Below are 17,947 nucleotides of genomic sequence, written 5' to 3'. Positions count from 1 at the left end.
AATTACATATAGGGGAGTGAACAGTAATCTTTGCTAAGTTTCAGGAGATAGTTTGGGTAGTGGTAGAGACCAGACTGCTGAGTTGAATCCCAGCTCTATTTCGGGCAAATTACTTAACCTCACTGTGCCTCCGTTTTCCCTTCTGTAATGTAGGGATGAGAATATTAATTATCTCATAGCATTATTGTGAGAAATAAATAATTTAATGCATGCAAAGACAGCACCTGGTATATTGTGTTACCTACTGTTGTCGTTACTAAGATGGGATTTCCATGGCACATTGGGAATGTGGCTAGTTTCAATGTTCAAACTAGATAATGTCAGAGTAACTCACTAATCTTAATGCCAAAGAACTTACTTGTTAGTGCTATATCTTCTCATTAAGCAGAAGGGCACCATCCACATAGCTGCAGGTTTAATCATTAGTGGTCCTCAGTGGTGCTAGTTTAGTTTTAACCACGTAGCAAATTTTACAGAATCAATGAGTTCAGGGTTGGATGGTGCCCAAGATAATCAAATCTAATTTCTTACCTCATACTTGAAACCTCTTAAAATAAATCTATAGAAAGAGGAAGACTTTTGTGAAAGGTCAGAAAGGCAAGAATATTAAAAGGGCATCAGATCTACTTAAAAAATAAAACAGAAGAGATGGTAGGAAATAGCATGAATCGCTAAAGGTTGAAAGGTTGCTGGGAGTGGCCATGAAGAGAAGCTGAAAGGAAGGGGGTGGTTCTAGGTCCAAAAGAAAAATGTCTGTGCCTTGGAAACCAAGGGAATACTTCTCAAGAGTCCTCATCACTGCTTAAATGGGTTATTTGAAGGGCTTGGAACAACTCCCTCCCCTCTCCCTGCCACCAGGCTGCAGGAGTCCTGATATTTCTACCTCTGTGTTAAGACTTTTGATGCCCTATTGAAAGGAAATACGCATAATTCATGAGGATAAGCCCTTATCATCCAAGAGACCCTTAGATTGAATTCCTCAGCTTAGGCTTAGCTGAGAGCAGATCACAAGGTACATATACAGCACAGGAAGTTCTGCTGGGCATAGGGAAAGGGAAATGCTCAGGGTGTGACCCTCTTCCAAGCAGGGAAGGCCAGAATAGAGACTCAATGAAACCAGAGCAGGGGACGATGGGGGGATGGAGTTGGGTAATAGGGTATAAGGGTGTGGGTAAGGATGTGGGAGGGGAAGGTGAAGAACGCAAGGAATCACCACCTAGAGTTGCTTCTCCATCTGGAAGGAAGTTGGCTCTACCTCTTAAAAGTTTTTTTCAAATGATCTGAAAAGCCACAGATCTGTGGGGAGTGGAAGACTCCCCTCCAAGGAAGCAAGACAGATCAAGGAATGCATACCATCATATGGGATCTCTCTTCAGAACACAGACTCCAAGGTCAGAGATTCTTACGTGCCCTGTGGTATGTCCCTGATGACAGCATCACCTTGTTTGCAAGCACTTAAATATCTCTCTTGCTGCTTTTATACCCCTGGAAGCTGGACAGGACAGTGACATTATCCCCAAGTTATGGAAGAAAAAACTGAACTCAGAAAGGAGGGCAAATTGCTATAGGTCCCACAGCTGGACAGGAGGGAGTCAGACTGGCCTCACATCAGGTTCCCCACAGATGTCAGAATGGAACTTTGGGTCATATGGAGAGCCAGTTGAAGATATGGCAGGCACTGACCCCAGGTCATTATCTTAGAGCATGACTGGGCTGGGCTGGCTGCCCCAGGTGCTTCCTCCCACAGGGACGGGTCTGCTAAAGGGGCTGCCACCCTGACAGAGGTCATGCACACAGCACTATCGTGAAGCTTGGTTGCTGTCCTGGCCCCACAGCAACTCCTGCTCCAGCCTTGTGGCTACCACCACTCCCCCATTCACTTAGCTCACTCATTCATTCACTCATTCATTTATTCACCACACAGTGAGATGTAGTGGTTAGGATCACAGGCTTTGGAGCCAGAATGGGAAAATGAATTAAGGAGAGAGGATATATTTGAAGTTATAATAGTTGAAATTTTACAGAAATAAAGAAAATATAAAACTTCAATTGAAAGAATTCAGTGTTAAACAAGGTGGATAAAAAAGGAACTCATACCTAGTTATACTGTAGTGAAATTTAAGAATATTAACAGCAAGGAAAATTCTCAAAATATTTATAAAGAAAAAGTAGATCAACTAAAAAGGAAAAAGAATCAGAATAACACGAAACCTCAGTAACAAAAATTGTTACAAGCAAGCAACGAAGTAATAGTTTAAATGTTGATGGAAAAAGGACTTCAAACCTAGAATTTTATATCCAGCCAAACTATTATTTAAATTCGAGTAAAACAGAAATAGTACCAAGCATATGAGGCTTTAGATGGCTTATCTCCAAACCCGCTTGGAAACATTCTTAGAGCTAATTTTTCAATTCAGGAAGCTAGAAAAAATCTCCAGAATAAACCTAAAAGAAGGAGGAGAAGAGGGTGGGGAGGGGGGAGGAAAGGAAAACATATACATAATGTAAGAAATCAGAGAAACAGAGTGCAGAAACACAAGATATTAAATAAGCTGGTTTCTTGAAAAGGTTATAAACTATCCAAATACTATATGACAAAATTAGTAGAGGAGAGAAAGAGATAATTAATACAATTAATTATGAAATAAACACAAACATAACAAAAAGTTTCAGACTAACAATATAATGAAGAACTGTAATTTGGAGACATATTAAAATTGATACAATTCTGGAAAAATATAAGATTCTAAAACTGCAACAATAATAAATAGCAATTGAATTTTCAAGTATTCAATTAAGAATTACAATATGATCAAAGACTCCCCTCTTCCTAAAAAAAACCCTAGACTCAAATGGTTTTACAGATAAGTTCCACCCACTTGTCAAGATACCCTGACTTACACAAATTGTTTCAGAAAATAGAAATCAGTTTCTCCTTTGTTATATGACTGGTCTAACCTTCATTACAAAGTCAGATAAGGATGGTTAAAAACAAACAAAAAGCTAAAAGGCTAGTTCATGTTTGAATATAGATATGAAATTCTAAATAAAGTATTAGCTAACTGTATCCAACAGTGTATTTAAAAAGTTATGACCAAGCAAGGTTTATTTTTGGAATACAGGAAAGTTTAACATGAGAAAAAACTATTAATGTAATTTTTACCATTAATGGACTGAAGAAGAATTCCATGATTGTCTCAAGAAATGCTTTTTTTTAAAAATTTGAACATTTATATCAAAAAGCATTTTGAACATCATTTATATCCAATAAACACATTTGAATTTTAAAAACAAATCTCTCATAAAACTATAATAAATGTATATTTTCTAAAGTTGATGGAGGCTACATTTTAAGTATCTATAACAAGTATAGTACATGGAGAAGTTTAGATTCATCTCCACAGTTAGGGTGCCTGTTGGCACTGCTATGGCTCAACACAGTCTTAGAGACTTAGCCAAAGAAAGAAAATCAGAAAAATAAATAAAAGCTATAGGAAGGAAAGAAAAAGAACTGTAACTGATAGATAAATAACAAGTTTCTTCTGTATAGCACAAGGAACTATATTCAATATCTTGTAGTAAATATGATGAAAAAGAATTATGAGAATGAATATATGTATGCATATGTATGACTGAAACATGCTGTACACCAGAAATTGACACAACATTGTAAACTGACTATACTATTAAAAAACTACAACTGATCACATTGAAAACTCAGCATAGTCAACAAATTATTAGAACCAATAAGAAAGCTTAGCAAGTTGTCCAGTAAAGATATTACAAGGGTCTTTCTTCTATATCACCAATAAAAAGTATATTAAAATAAAAAAAATTAAAAGCATACCATTTTTTTCTGAACAGCAACAACAAAACAACCCATGAAGTATTTGAGTATCATTCTTATAAAGGAGCATAATATCTTTAAAGGGAAAAAAAGTTAAACAAAAACATCAAGCCAATAGAATAGGAGAAAATATTTGTGAATTATATATCTGATAAAGGGTTAATATCCAAAAAATATAAAGAGATCATCCACTTCAATGGCAAAAAACAAACATTCTGATTTTTTTAAAAGACCTCTTTCTAGAGAAGACACACAAATGGCCAACAGGTGCAAAGGTGCTCAACATCACTAATCATCAGGGAAATTCAAATCAAAACCACAATGAGCTATTACCTCACACCTATTAGAATGACTGTCCTCTAAAAGGCAAGAGATAACAAGTGTTGGCAAGGATGTGAATAAAAGTGAACCCTTCTGCACTACTGATGGGAATGTTAACTGGTGCTGCCACTATGAAAAACAGCATGGAAGTTCCTCAAAGAAAGTTAAAATAACACTACCATATGGTCATGCAACCCTACTTCTAGGTATATATGCAAAGGAAATGGAAACACTGTCTTGAAAAGAAATCTGCACTCCCATGTTCCTTGCAGCATTTTATTCAGATTAGCCAAGACTGAAAACAACCTAAGTGTCCATCAATAGCTGAATGGATAGAGAAGATGTGAGATTACATCTTATATCTCACATCTTCTCTATCCCTTCATATGTGATATATTAATGTTATTCAGCCACAAGAAACAGGGACATCCTGCCATTTGTGACAACATGGATGGACCTTGAGGGCATTATGCTAAGTGAGATAAGTCAAACAGAGAGAGACAAATAGTGTACGATATCACTTATATGTGGAATCTAAAAAGCTAAACTCATGGAAATAGACTGCAGTGGTGGTTACCAGGGGCTGCAGGGTGGGGTAAATGGGGAAATGTTGGTCAAAGAGTGCAAACTTCCGACTGTAAGATAAAAGAGTTCTGGGAATCTAACATACAGCATGGTGACTATAGTTAATTATATTGTATTATATACTTGGAATAGAGTAGAATTTAAATGTTCTTACCACAAAAAATAGTCAGTAATTATATGACGTGATGCAGGTGTTAGCTAGAGCTATGGTGGTAACCACTTTGCAATATACAAGTATATTAAATCAACACCATTTTAAGCCTTAAACTTACACAATGTTATATGTCAATTATAACTCAATAAATATGGGGGGAGGGCAGAAAATTCAGTGTGCATAGAAATCATACAAAGATCTTGCTAAAATGCAGATCTAATTCAGTAGAATTTGATGTGCCTAAGATTCTGCATTTCTAACAAGCTCCCAGCTTCCGGAGGGCAGTGCTGCTGGTGGAGGGGCCACATTTTGGGTAGTAATGCAACAGATCTGTGCTTTCCAACAGATAGCCACTAGCCACATGAAGCTATTTAAATTTTAATTTAAGTTAATTAAAATTAAAATCTAGCTCCTCAGTCACAGAAGCCACACTGCAACTGCTCAAATAGACACATACCGTTAATGGCTAACATATTAGACAACACAAAAATATATAGAACATTTCCATGATCATGGAAAGTTCTCTTGGTTTATCAGTGATTGACTGTCAGTCTTATAAGGAGTTTACTCAGACTTTTAGGTGATGGTGAGGACTGACTAAAGTGGTTGATTGTGGACATCACTGTCACCAACTTGGATGAAGGACTCAGAGACATGTACAGTAAATACACAAATAATACAGAATTAGCAGAGATACACCTCCAAGGTGATAAAGCCTAGAATAATATAAAACAAATCAGGGGCCAATAAGAATAAAACAAACCAAGTAGGCACAAGTAGCAGGTAACGTACTTGGGGATGGCAGGAGTAGGGGATGAGCAAAGCATAGACATACAAATGGGAAATGACTAGGAATATGGAGAAAGAGGACCCGAGGTTGGGGTTCATGAGTTGTGAACAACAATAACAAAAAATGCTTGTTAATAGCACCTTAGACACAGTATTGGTCAGAAAAGTATCTGGTTCAAGCCTCCAAATCAATGAATTCATCAATGAATAAACAAATGAATCAATGAATGAAAAACCAACCAGCCAACCAAACAACCAGATAGGAGGCGGTGCCCATTTAAGGAGTGAGAAGAGGTGTTGAGTGGAAATTCAAATTGTGGATAATGAAAAATGCAATAAAATCAAACAAAATAAGAGAAGATCTCTTCATGGCTTGACAACGATCATGTACACAAGTTGAGAATGATGACCTTATATTTCTACACTGGGAATTTAAAAAGAGAGAGAGCAGATGGAAAGAGATGGAGGATCTCTCTTAATAGAAATATTAGCACAAGGTAGTGTCTTTAGGGCCATAAGACCAGATTCTTGGTTGTTTGGGGGTTTTTTGTTTTTGTTGTTTTTTAACCACTGTGTGACTTTGGACAAATGTTAAGCTGGCTGAGAGTTTCTTCATCTTAAAAAAATTGGAGTTAAAACCGTATCTGTCCCACCTCCCTCTCAGGATTGCATGCCTGATGAGCAAAATCACAAATGAGAGAGGAAGTTGCACTCCCGGGAAGAACTGTGAAGTGCTAGTACTGTGATGAGTGCAGGGTAGTGGGTGAGCAGCTTTGGGACATTTGGTCTCTCACACTCAGCCTCACCAGCAGCATTTCAGTTCTGAGTATCCAGCTGCGAGGAGACTCTGTCCACAGTCCCTGGGCCACATCACTGAACCTCAGGCCTCTCAGCTGCTCCCCAGGGGATTCAGGGCTCTCCTCTGAGGACACAGGACCCCAGAGGGACAGGCATCCCACTGGAAGCATACCACCTGGAATGGAGTGTCCTGAGGTCAGAGTGACCCGGACCAGACAATGGCAGTAGTGTCATCCCTCCTCTGTCTAGCACCTCAAATGTCAGCCCCACACCCCCTCCCCGCTGGCCTCCCATCACAGGTGTCAACGGGCCCCTTTCAACAGCTCCCTGCCAGTGAGAGACGCTAGGGGGAGCAGCCTTCGGACTCTCCACCACTAGCCTGCCAGCACATTTTATAGTTTGCAAAGTGCTTTTACCCTGGTAATTCCAATGCTCCTACAATGCTCATGGATGCAGAAGCAGGTGCACAAAGGGAAAGCAGCACAAGCTAGACACTGGCAGATCTTGCATGGTCTGTATTCAGATCCTGTGCGTGCTCCCGTGTTTTGTGCTGTTGTAGGCCTCCTGGAAGCATCTGGGTGTGGGGGTCCAGAAGCGGAGAGCAGTTTTCTTTCCATGTCCCTGGCTCCCAGATGCATGCCACCTGAGACCGCAGCAGTCCACACTGATGCTTCCCTGCTCTTTCTCTGGGTTCCCTCTCAGTGAAAACTCCTTACTACACTTACTCCCAGAGCTCCGTGGGCTTTAAAGGATGTAAGCATCTAGAATGGCAGGCTTCTGCCCTCTTCTGGCAACTTGTGAGATTGCCCTCAGCTAATCTATCCATTCAATTGCATTTCTTCTTTGAGATCATTTTCTTTCTCTGGGATTCTTTTTTTTCTCCAGCTCTTACTGTGTCTGAACAGAATGAAAATCATGATATCATACTATAAGCATCAGACTAAAATATAGGAAGGCTTGAACCGCCTGTCTTTTGTGGGATATTGAGCAAATCTTTCCAATTCTTTGAGCCTCAGCTTCCTTATCTACAAAATGGGTATAATATCTTACACTTATCTTACAATGCAGTTGTTCTTGAGTGGGTCTTTTGGCCATTCATAGCTCCACATGGAATCCAGATCAGCTCATTGATGCTTGCAGCAAGCGACTCAGAACACCATTGGTGAGAGGTAATTTGGGGACAGGTAAGCCTGGATGGGTGAGGAACTTAAAGCAGTGAGGGGACCAGGTGAGGACATCTGGGAAGAAGGGCACCCAAAGCTGGAGGGTGGGAAAGTGTTCAGAAAAAGGAGGTAGAGAAGGCAACTCGAATTACTTGACAGTTTTGGCAGAGGAGCTGCTGAAAACCATCTCATATTCTGCCACATGTGAGCAGGTTTTGCATTTTTGCATTAAGAGATCACCCAGTCTGGAAGGCTACACACCTCAGTTTCCCAGAGCCCTGCCCAGTCTCCCCAGAATTCAAATCTGATTGCCAAGCATCTGCCCTGCATCTCATTAAGTTCCTATATAATCTGTCTTCTATTCCCTCCAGGAGAAAGAGAGAAGGAAAGTAATGATGATGGAGAAGATAGATATACACAGGTTTGCCCGTTCCTTCCTCTCCTTTTATTTGTACATTACAGACAACATTTTCCCATTTCACTATATGTGAGGCCTCCAGATAAAATTAATTCTGTACGTAAAATTAATTCTGTATGTTTTATCTCCCCTGCTAGACATTGGATACCTCGAATGTAGGAACCAGGACTGGCTTATTCATGTATTTGCAGCCTTATGTAGTGCCTGGCACACAACAGACGTACAAAAATGTGTGTTGAATTTAAATGAATTCAGCAAGTCCTGTGAACAGTTTAAAGTTGGAAGCTTGACATCATTTAGCCTAGTAGCTCTCAAACCCGGATGTGCATTAGAATCACCCTAGGAGCTTTAAAAAATAATTAGGGCCCTAGTCCCTCCTCAGACCAATTAAAACCGAAACTCTGAGAGCAAGATTTTCATAGTTAAATGCCCAGAAAAGAGCTCATCACCTGAAGGCATGCTTCAGTGAATCCTTTTATAAAACTGAGATCACTTTCTAATGCACGATAATCATCCTTTGCATTATGTTTCAGTTATCATATAATGAAAGCATTTTCTTTAAGTTGAGCCTATGTGCACTAAATATACAGAACATGAATTTTTAAATAAGTAATTAGCAAATATAGAAGGAAAAGGTAATTTCCACTGGATAGTCAGAGACTTGCCCGTTTTTGGAATAGCAGAAGGTTCAGCGTAATATCATAATGGTTGAGCTGAATCTCAAAAATTTTAAGGACAAACAACCCAAAGGATGGAAAGGAGAGAGAGAAGGAAGACCCCCTACCACCCAATAAGAGTCTTTGTATGAACTACTGAGACACACTTTGGTCCAAAGACACCATCTTTGGAAATGTGTGTATATCTGAATGTCTTTCTATTTAAACAGAGCTGAAGAATCTAAGAGTGGGCTTTAATTATATTTAAGTGTCTGCTAAGAGAAGCTTGGTTGGCCAGCACTTGCCCGTCACAGCCCCAGCTGCGTGGAGATGGCTGGGAATTTTTATACATCACAGCACCTCAGGACTGGAGCAAGGCAGAGGCAGGCAGAACCTCAGCATCTGCTTCTCTGAGCATGGTTCCGAACCAGCAGCGTGGACCTCCCTCATCCAGGACTCAGAACTACTGAATCTGAATCTGCGTTGTAACAAGATCCCTGGATGGCGTACAAACATATGGAAGGTTAAAAACACTGCCTTTAAGGGTGCCCCACTCAGCCCCCTTCTGATGATTGCCACTGGCTTTATATGGAGGGGGCTGGATATTTCCCTCCTCACCCCAGGAGCTAGTATGCAATAACTCTTACAGTATTCTAACAACCTTTTCAAGCCCTTGTGACTTTTTCTCTTTATTGGGAAAAGGAAAAAAAAACTATTACAAAAGAAATGAAATAGCTGTCATCACTGATTTGAGGCCCAGAGGGAGAGAGGAAGCGATCAAAAGTCAACATCTGTGACTCTGCAAATAGAAAATGAAATGTTTCCCCGGCGGGCTAGGAAACGGCCCTCGAGTGCTTGCGTGGCCCTTCATAGTCCCACTGAGGGTGGCTGTGTTCAGTCCAGAGCCTTTAAAGGGAGCCCCAGGGCTGCCCATCACGGGAGGTGGGTGCACTGAGCCAAACTCCCAGGGAAATCCGAGGTGGGTCTGCAAAGGCTTAGGCACCAGCAGAGCAGGCCACAGACAGCCCTTCTGCTCACTGGAGACCCCTGAAAGGAGCAGAATAAAATGTCACCCGAGTGTAGGACACTTGGTACAGGTAATGTTCCAGTTACCTCCTCTGCGAACCCCTATCCCAGCTCTTAGCCGGCGCCTTGTCCTTCTTCTGTCTGGGGACCAGATCTACCTGGGAAGCAGGAAAGTGACATAGAGTCCTGAGCCTTCTTTCTGGTGTTCTGGTCAAGTTGTTTCTCTGAAAGATTATCCAGAATGTTGCAGAGTAACCCAGCAGCTAGTGTGCTGGGCTGGGGTTGAGCATGATGGGGGCGGTGGGGTGGTCAGGGGGTGAGGGGACTAGTTCCAGAGACTTAGTCTCCCAGACTTAAGTCTCCCAGATCCCTTTGATCCATTCGTGGATGGGCTTCCCCATCCGGGCCCCCAGAAGAGGTGAAGAGCAAAAGTGGTGAATGTTATAACTGTCTTTCATGAGCTCCTCCTATGGGCCAAGCATGACACCAGGTCGTTCGCACGCATTATCACTGTTACTCTGAACAGGAACCCCACAAAGCAGGTTGTTCCCCCATTTTACAGAAGAGGAAAGCTGAAGCTCAGAGGGCATGATTACCATCCCTACGTTTAAAGAATTCATACACCACAGAGCTTGGATGAGAACCCAAGGTCTGTGATCATCTCCCTACTGTACCTGCCTCTGTCCTGAGGGTTTGAAAAGCACCCAATTCTAGTCCTAGCTCTTTAATTAATTGGCCCCGTAACCTTAAGCAAGGCCTTTTGTTTCTCTTGGCCTTGGTGTGCTTACTTGTAAAAATGGGAATATTAATAAGCCTCACTTGTATCGTAAAGTGCCTGGCACACAGCAAATCCCCAGTGCATATTAGTTTCCTTCCTTCTTCCTTTTAAAATGAAGGGAGGGCCTTGGCACGGAGGTCAGTCGTGGGGGGTTAAGACTGTGTGCCGGACCACCCGCAGGCCAGGACTTCTACCTCCGATGGAGGGGACCCTCCGGCAGGGCTCCCACGTGACGCAGTGCCTGGCATCTTTGTCCTCTTTCGCCGCCACATCTGGTTGCTTCTGTCCTCCATGTAGCCCAGGAACTTTCGACCAGACAAGCTCACCTACGCCCTTTTCCTTGCTCTGAATTCTGATCAACAGCAGACCTCAGATGCGCTGGCCTTAGACATCCTCAGCCTCTGGCCGCACTCCCAGCCTGGAGGGCTCCCCTGAGGAGGGTGCTGTCGAGCCAGGGCTAGAGCAGTTTCTGCGCGGCGTCTCCCCTCCACGGCTGGGTGTAAGCTGTCCTATAGGACAATTGGGCCGTTTTCTGCACCAAATCAAGAGTATGGAGGAAAAAACAGAGGTGATGAATAGGGGACGGTGGAATGCTCCATTACCCGTAAGAGAATTAAGAAACAGACTACCAGATGTGACATGCTGACCTTGTTTAGATCCTGATTAGAATAAACCATCTCTAAAGAGATATTTTGAGAAGACTGAGGAAATCTGATTAGAGACTAGATATTGGCTAATCAAGAAATCACAGCTCATTTTGCTAGGTGTAACAATGACATTGGGGTTTTGTAGGAAAATTTCACACTTTTGAGATGCATCCTGAAATGACGCAATGCTGGGAATTTGCATTAAAATAGTTCAGCAAAGGAAAAAAAATGAAAAAGGGATAAATGAAGCAAGGGTAGGACATGTTTGATAATCGTTGAATCTGGGTGATGGATAATGGAGGTCCTATTTACCATTTGCTCTATTTTTAAATCAGGTCGTTCTCACAGCCCTGCTCTCTCTGCCATGGTGACGTTAGGGTATAAGTCAGTTTCTCCAGTTGACTCCCCACTAGAACAGAGTGGGGGAACACTCCACTCCCAACACTCAGGATGGCTTTTTCCCAGCTGTACGTTGCCTCCCATGTCTTTTTCCCAAATGCTTCCTGAAGCTCACAGGTCAGGGCAATTTGGTTGTGGGGTGTCCCTTGCCCTGGGGCCCTGACCCCTATTGCCTTGGTGGCCCCATGAAGAAGAGGCCGAATGTGCTTCTCCTGGCTGAGCGATGGGGACTCATATCCAGGGGTTTCCGTGGTCCCCATCCAGCTGCAACCATCCCTCAGGGCACCCTGAGGGTATGGGGCCCTGTGTGACTTCACTGGCCACATGTCCATGAAGCTGGCCCTGCCCAGGAAACCTCACCTGCAGCCCTCTCTTCCATCCTTGGGACCTCCATCCCCAGCTTCTGAAGGGCACTACCAGTCACTAACAACAGTTAATGCCCAGTGAAGAGGGAAGAGAAGAAAAGAAACCAGGTGGGGAAGATATAGCTCAGAGGTAGAGTACGTGCTTGGCATGCACGAGGTCCTGGGTTCAATCCCCAGTACCTCCATAAATAGGTAAATAAATAGAAATAAACTTAATTCCACCCCCCCCAAATAAATAAAACCAAGCCAGTACAGAAGAGGCAAAGCTGAGGGAATGCAGGGCAGACAGAGAGAGAGAGAGAGATAGGAGAGAAAAGACCATGTCAGGTGGAGGGGGAGTGTATTTTTAAATTTTTTATTGAATATCTTCTGCACAGGCAAAATGATGTCCTATTGTTTTCTGTTTTGTTTTTTTTGGGGGGGGGGGGTTAGCAAAGTCTCTATTTTGATTTTCTGTCCCAGAAGACCATAATTTGATGTTGAAAACTACATCAGTACTGTAAAAATGAATCTGTAAATGTTTGTAAGTAAACAGCTCGGGGGAGCTGTAAAAATATTTTTGGTTGGTGAACATTTTTTGTAATCTTAGTCTAAATAAGACATTCCAAGAACATAAAATTTGTGACATTCTCTTAGTTTTAAACATCAAATTACAAAATAGATGTACATTGTTTTTAAACTGCTTATATTTACACAGCACCATTTTCATTTTGTTGTTTACAAGTGCCTTGTTATTTGATTCTTACATCAGCTCTGTGAGCTAAGGGGTCAGGGTACTAATGACCCAAATGCCTGCTGTACTAGAGATGCTTATCCTAGAAAGTGTAGCCCAGGCCTGGCTTTAGGTCCTCTGTCTGGGACCTCTCTGTTCCTCCATGTCCTCACGTGTGAAATGGGAAAAGCTCAGCCTCTCATATGCTGTTGTTGGGTGCTGTGTTAACTGAGAGTGTGTGTTGGAGCACTGGTGTAATGGCTGGTACAGGGCAGACATTCAGTTGGTAGCTCTTCATTAAGCCCCTTAAATTCTCCCCTAAATCCTTTGCAGGGGGTATGGTCATCTCTGTGCAAGGAGAGGAAGGGACCTGGGAACAGAACACCAGGAGCTGCACCTAGCTGCCCCACCCAAAGCCTGAGTTCTCTGCACTACCCTACACCCTCAGTAACCCCGGCAGTTCTTAACGTCCCCATTTTAAACGTGGGAACTGAGCTTCAGAGAGCATGAGTGATAAGCTCAGGGGCCCACAGCTGATCAAAGGAGAGGGGTCATTTTCCGACTCTTAAGTCAGAGACTAAGTAATGCACTGTGAAGTGCTTAGCACAGCTCCAAAATGATAAGGACGAGGCAGGAAGGAGGAAGAGGAGGCAACCCCCTTTTGGCCACAGCTGCCCCCCTCCCTCTGGGTATACCACCTTCAAGACACAGGGTATTGCTGAGGGGCCACTGTGACATTTCCCCTCCCTCAACTCCGGGTCACGCTCTATCATCTAGTCTCACAGCCACAGCACAGGAATTCCTGACCCCTTAACCCCCAGCAGGATGTTCTGCCACCATCCAGGCACTTTCATTTCAGGGTAACACTGATACAAAGATCTGCTAAAAATAAGATCACACTCATTTCAGTCAGAGTTAGCTCTGCAGTGGTCTGTGCTCTGCTAACGGGCGCCCCCTTCTGGCCCCTCATCAAACAAGGTACAGGGAAAGCACCTTCCTATTTTCCAGCTAACAAGTACCTAAAGCAGCCAGCATTTCTTTCCCTACACCTGGCTTCAGTATAATCCCATCTGCTGGCACTGCTAACAGGAGACGGCTTGGCGACCCAGAGAGGGGAGAGCTGGGAGAGGCGTTTTTCAGTTTATCAAGAGATGAACAAGGGCATTTCATTATTTTTTAATAGACTGTACGTTTTAGAGAAGTTTTAGGTTCCCAGCAAAATTAAGTGAAAAATAGAGTTCCCATATACCCTATGGCCCCCTACATACAGAAAACCTCCCACATCAATGTACCCCACTAGTGTGGTACATTGTCACAATCGATGACCCTACGTTGACACCGCATAATCATCCATAGTTTACATTAGTGTTTGCTCTTGGTATTACACTCTGTGGGTTTCAGAAACCGTGCAATGACATGCAACCATCATTATGGTATCACAGACTATTTTCACTGCCCTAAAAATCCTCTGTGCTCTGACTGTTCATCCTTCCCTCTCCTCTGACACCCATGGAACCACTGATTGTTTTACATTCTCCTTCATTTTGCCTTTTCCAGAATGTCACACAGTTGGACTCCTATAGTATGTAGCATTTCCAGAGTGGCTTCTTTCACTCAGTAATAGGCATTTATACTTCCTTTATGTCTTTTCATGGCTTGATAGCTCATTTCTTTTTCATACTGAATAATACTCCATTGTCTGGATGTACCACAGTTTATTCACCTCCGGAATGACATCGTGGTTGCTTCCAAGTTTTGGCAATTACTAAAACATCCCTGTGCAGGTTTTTGTGTGGACGTACATTTTGCAGGTACCTCATTTTTAAGAAGGTACAAGGCAAAGAAGAAGAGAGAGAATTTTTTGTATGTCATGAATGAATTGGAGGTGATTCCATAACTTGGGATTCCTGTTTTGAAATCTTAAGACCAGGATCATTTTTTACAACTGGCAATGAAAAGATGACTCAGGATTTCTTCTTTGAAAAGGCTGATCTTCCTTTCTGCCATCTCCAGCTCCAGAATCCACCAGGTCTTTCTCAGCAGGATTATAGCTTCTGAAAGCTCTCATGAGCTCAAGAGCTCATGAGCTCATGAGCTCACAACACTCTGAATTCCACACCAGACAGTGAAGCCTTGAAGACAGGGAACTGTGTCTCCATCATCTTTATGTCATCAGATCCTAGCAATTATTCAAAAAATATTTGGTGGATGCATACAAGAAGAAGGGAGTTCTGTCTTTACTACAGAAGCTAAATCCTAATCCATCTGTATCTACAACTGAATCAGTTTGTGTTTTATTAACCCTGCTCCATTGTTCAAAGAGTTTTAAAAAAAAAAACTCATCCACTTTAATTAATGCCTTTCGAGGTAGAAGGTAGTGTTGTTATTTCCACTAGGGTCAAGCCAGGAATAGCACTTGGGTCTTTGGTCTCAAACCAATCCCGTCTCTCATCAGCTTAAACCCAATCCTTCTGTAGCATCACTCTCTAGGATTAGATTGTTACTGAAGTCAGGAGGGACACACTTCAGCCAAGAGCACTGTTATTCTGCAACACGCCAGCCGCTACTGTAAGTTTATCGCAGCTGTAGATATAGAATTGGTCAGCCTTGCTTCACAGCAAGGGGTTAGGAGCTAGTGCAATACCTGGCTTACCTGGTTTAATCCGCAAGCAGGTGAGGTGCTGCTATTATCCTGTTTGCAGATAATGAATCCAAGTTTCAAAGAAATGTGTCATCTTGTCCAAGATTATCCCATTTGTAAATAACAAAACACAGATTTTACCCCAGATCTAGCAAACTCTGAGCCATGTGTCTTAGTTTCCTGTGGCCGCCATAACAAAACACCACAGACTGGGTAGCTTAAAACAATAGAAGTATATCCTCTCACAGTTCTGGAGGTTAGAAAGCTGAAATCAAGGTGTCATCAGGGCAGTCTCCCTCTGAGGCGCTAAGGAAACACCCTTCCTTGCCTATTCTAGCTTCTGGTGGTTGCTAGCAATCCTTGGTGCTCCTTGGCTTACAGATGCATCACTCCAGTCTCTGCCTCCATCATCATGTGGCTTTCTCTCCTGTGTGTCCAGATTACCCTCTTCTTATAAGGATACCAGTCACTTTGGATTTAGGGACCACCCTAATCCTGTATGACCTCATCTTTTCTTGATTATATCTCCAAAGACACTATTTCCAAATAAGGTCACATTCACAGGTTCCAGAGGTTAAGACTAGGACATATCTTTTGGGGGGACATAAGTCAACCTATAGCACCATGTTTTCTCCAGTATATCAGCTGCCTCATATGAAACATGACTAAAAGGTCAAATGCTTCAGTCTTGGTCATTATTTGATCCCAGTTCTATTTGAAGACTTTCACACAGTACAGTGAAAAGAAACAAGAATCGTTTTTGAGTTGTGAGCTGGGATCCAAACGCTGCTGTACTCCGCAAGTGACTACTCTCTTTTCGTCTCCCTGGGCCTCAGTTTCCACATACGTAAAATATGGAAGCCAGTCTAGACAGGTAGTAAAGTCTCTTTAGAGCTTGATGGGATAGTCTATAAAGGCAAAAATCTTTTATAGCACCTCTGTATGTCCAAATTATAGCTATTTTAGCCCAATTCAACAAATGTTTACTTAGCACCTCTACGCATCCATCTCTAATTATATTGCATTTTCTGTAACTAGATTTGTTCCTTAAGGCAGTGATCATGCCCAGCGCCTAGTGAGGGTTCAGAAAATGCTTGTTAAATAAAGAGTATGACAAAATAGCAGGAATGCAGAAGGCAGAGATTAGAGAGTCAAATTATGTTGACTCACTCACCAAGAGCTGCATGGGTTTATGCCTTGTTTCCCCAAACAAGTGTAAGCTGCTGGTGGACAGAGCATTCCTCTGTTCTTTACAATGCTGGAGGCAGGGCTGGAGATAGTAGGGATACAATATATAATTTCTTCTTCCTTGTGTGTTTTTACATAAACACATAAATGTGATCACATCACACTTGTCGGCTATTTTTTGTTGTGGTTTCCTTTTGTTTGGGTTCACCTTTCCTCTCTCCTTCACCCTCTTCAGCACCCACCACAACCCAAAATCCTGCTGGGGGTAACTGATATTAACAATCTGGTATGTTTCTTTCCATATTTTTCTCCATACATGTAGACTCATATATAGGCATATACATATGTACATGAGTATTCAGGTACATAAATGGGAGGTTGTTTGTCATTGTTTTATATGATAGGATCACATTTTAGATGCTTTAAAAGTAGCTAATATATCTTGCTTCTCTCACTTAGCAATAATACATGGTAGAACTCCATGGAAGCCCACTGGTGTAACTCTAATTTGAAATTGTAAGTGAATGCACACTATTTCATGGTATAGGTGTACTGTAATTTACTCAGCCATTCCCTGGCAGAAGGGCAGTATGTGATTTACTGATTACTTGTTCTTGAGGAAGAGAGTTGCTGAGAATTCTCTGATCTTATTGCCAAATTGTGTTCTCCTCATTTATCACTCTCTTCCCTAACACCTCCAAGGTGTCCACACAAGCCTGAAGGTACTTGGAGTTCTGACTTCTCCCATCGAATCGGAATCCACACAGTTCTCAATATTTCATCTTAATGGGATCCAAGACTTTTAATGGGATTCAAGACTTTTAATGGAATCCAGACTTTCTGGGCTGTTTCCAAAGGAGATGACTTTTTACTTAATGGCATCAAACCCACTAATCCTGTCTACAATCTAATCAACACATCAGACAAGGGAAGAAAATGCTGTTGTGTGAGTGAAAGGGACCAAATACAATGAGATTTGCCTCCTTTTGGTCAGGAGCCCTGAAATGAGGGAGAAGCAATTTCCAGGGCCCTCATGGGCTGAGAGGCAGGGGAAGGAAGAGGTCCTTGCAGGCATGGGGGTGGGGGGTCACAGAGCCTGACCCAGGAGCTGACCCTTTGAGCTAAAGCCACTCCGCCTGGGTGGTCCCTCCCAGGGTCTCCAGTCTTTGGCTGCATCAAGAAAGCAACAACTAAGTTGACTGATGAAAACTTTTTTTTGATTGTAAAACATAGCCATATACATAAAAGTATATGAAACATAAATGTTATGAAGAGTTTAATGAATAAATGACCATCCGTGGAACCACCTCCAAGTCAAGAAACAATATTATCTGTACTTCAGAATATTACCCCTCCTGCCCTTTCCTAGTTACAACCCCTTCCCTCCTCCCTAAAGGCAGCAGAGTCCTGACTCTCGTGAGAATCACCTTCTTGCCTTTGCTTAAAAAAAAGTAACATTT

At 42.3% G+C, this 17,947-nt stretch overlaps 1 non-coding gene across 1 annotated transcript; it reads left to right on the top strand.

Annotated features, from left to right (window-relative positions):
• Window positions 1–12,059: 12,059 nt before the first annotated feature.
• TRNAA-GGC lies at window positions 12,060–12,131 on the top strand. The gene has a single exon. It is a non-coding gene; the product is annotated as a tRNA-Ala (tRNA).
• Window positions 12,132–17,947: the final 5,816 nt, after the last annotated feature.

The sequence above is a fragment of the Camelus ferus genome, chromosome 15, assembly GCF_009834535.1.
Source record: "Camelus ferus isolate YT-003-E chromosome 15, BCGSAC_Cfer_1.0, whole genome shotgun sequence".
Taxonomy (NCBI): domain Eukaryota; kingdom Metazoa; phylum Chordata; class Mammalia; order Artiodactyla; family Camelidae; genus Camelus; species Camelus ferus.
The sequence above is the reverse complement of the archived record's forward strand: the minus strand, read 5'-3'. Positions and strand labels throughout refer to the sequence as shown.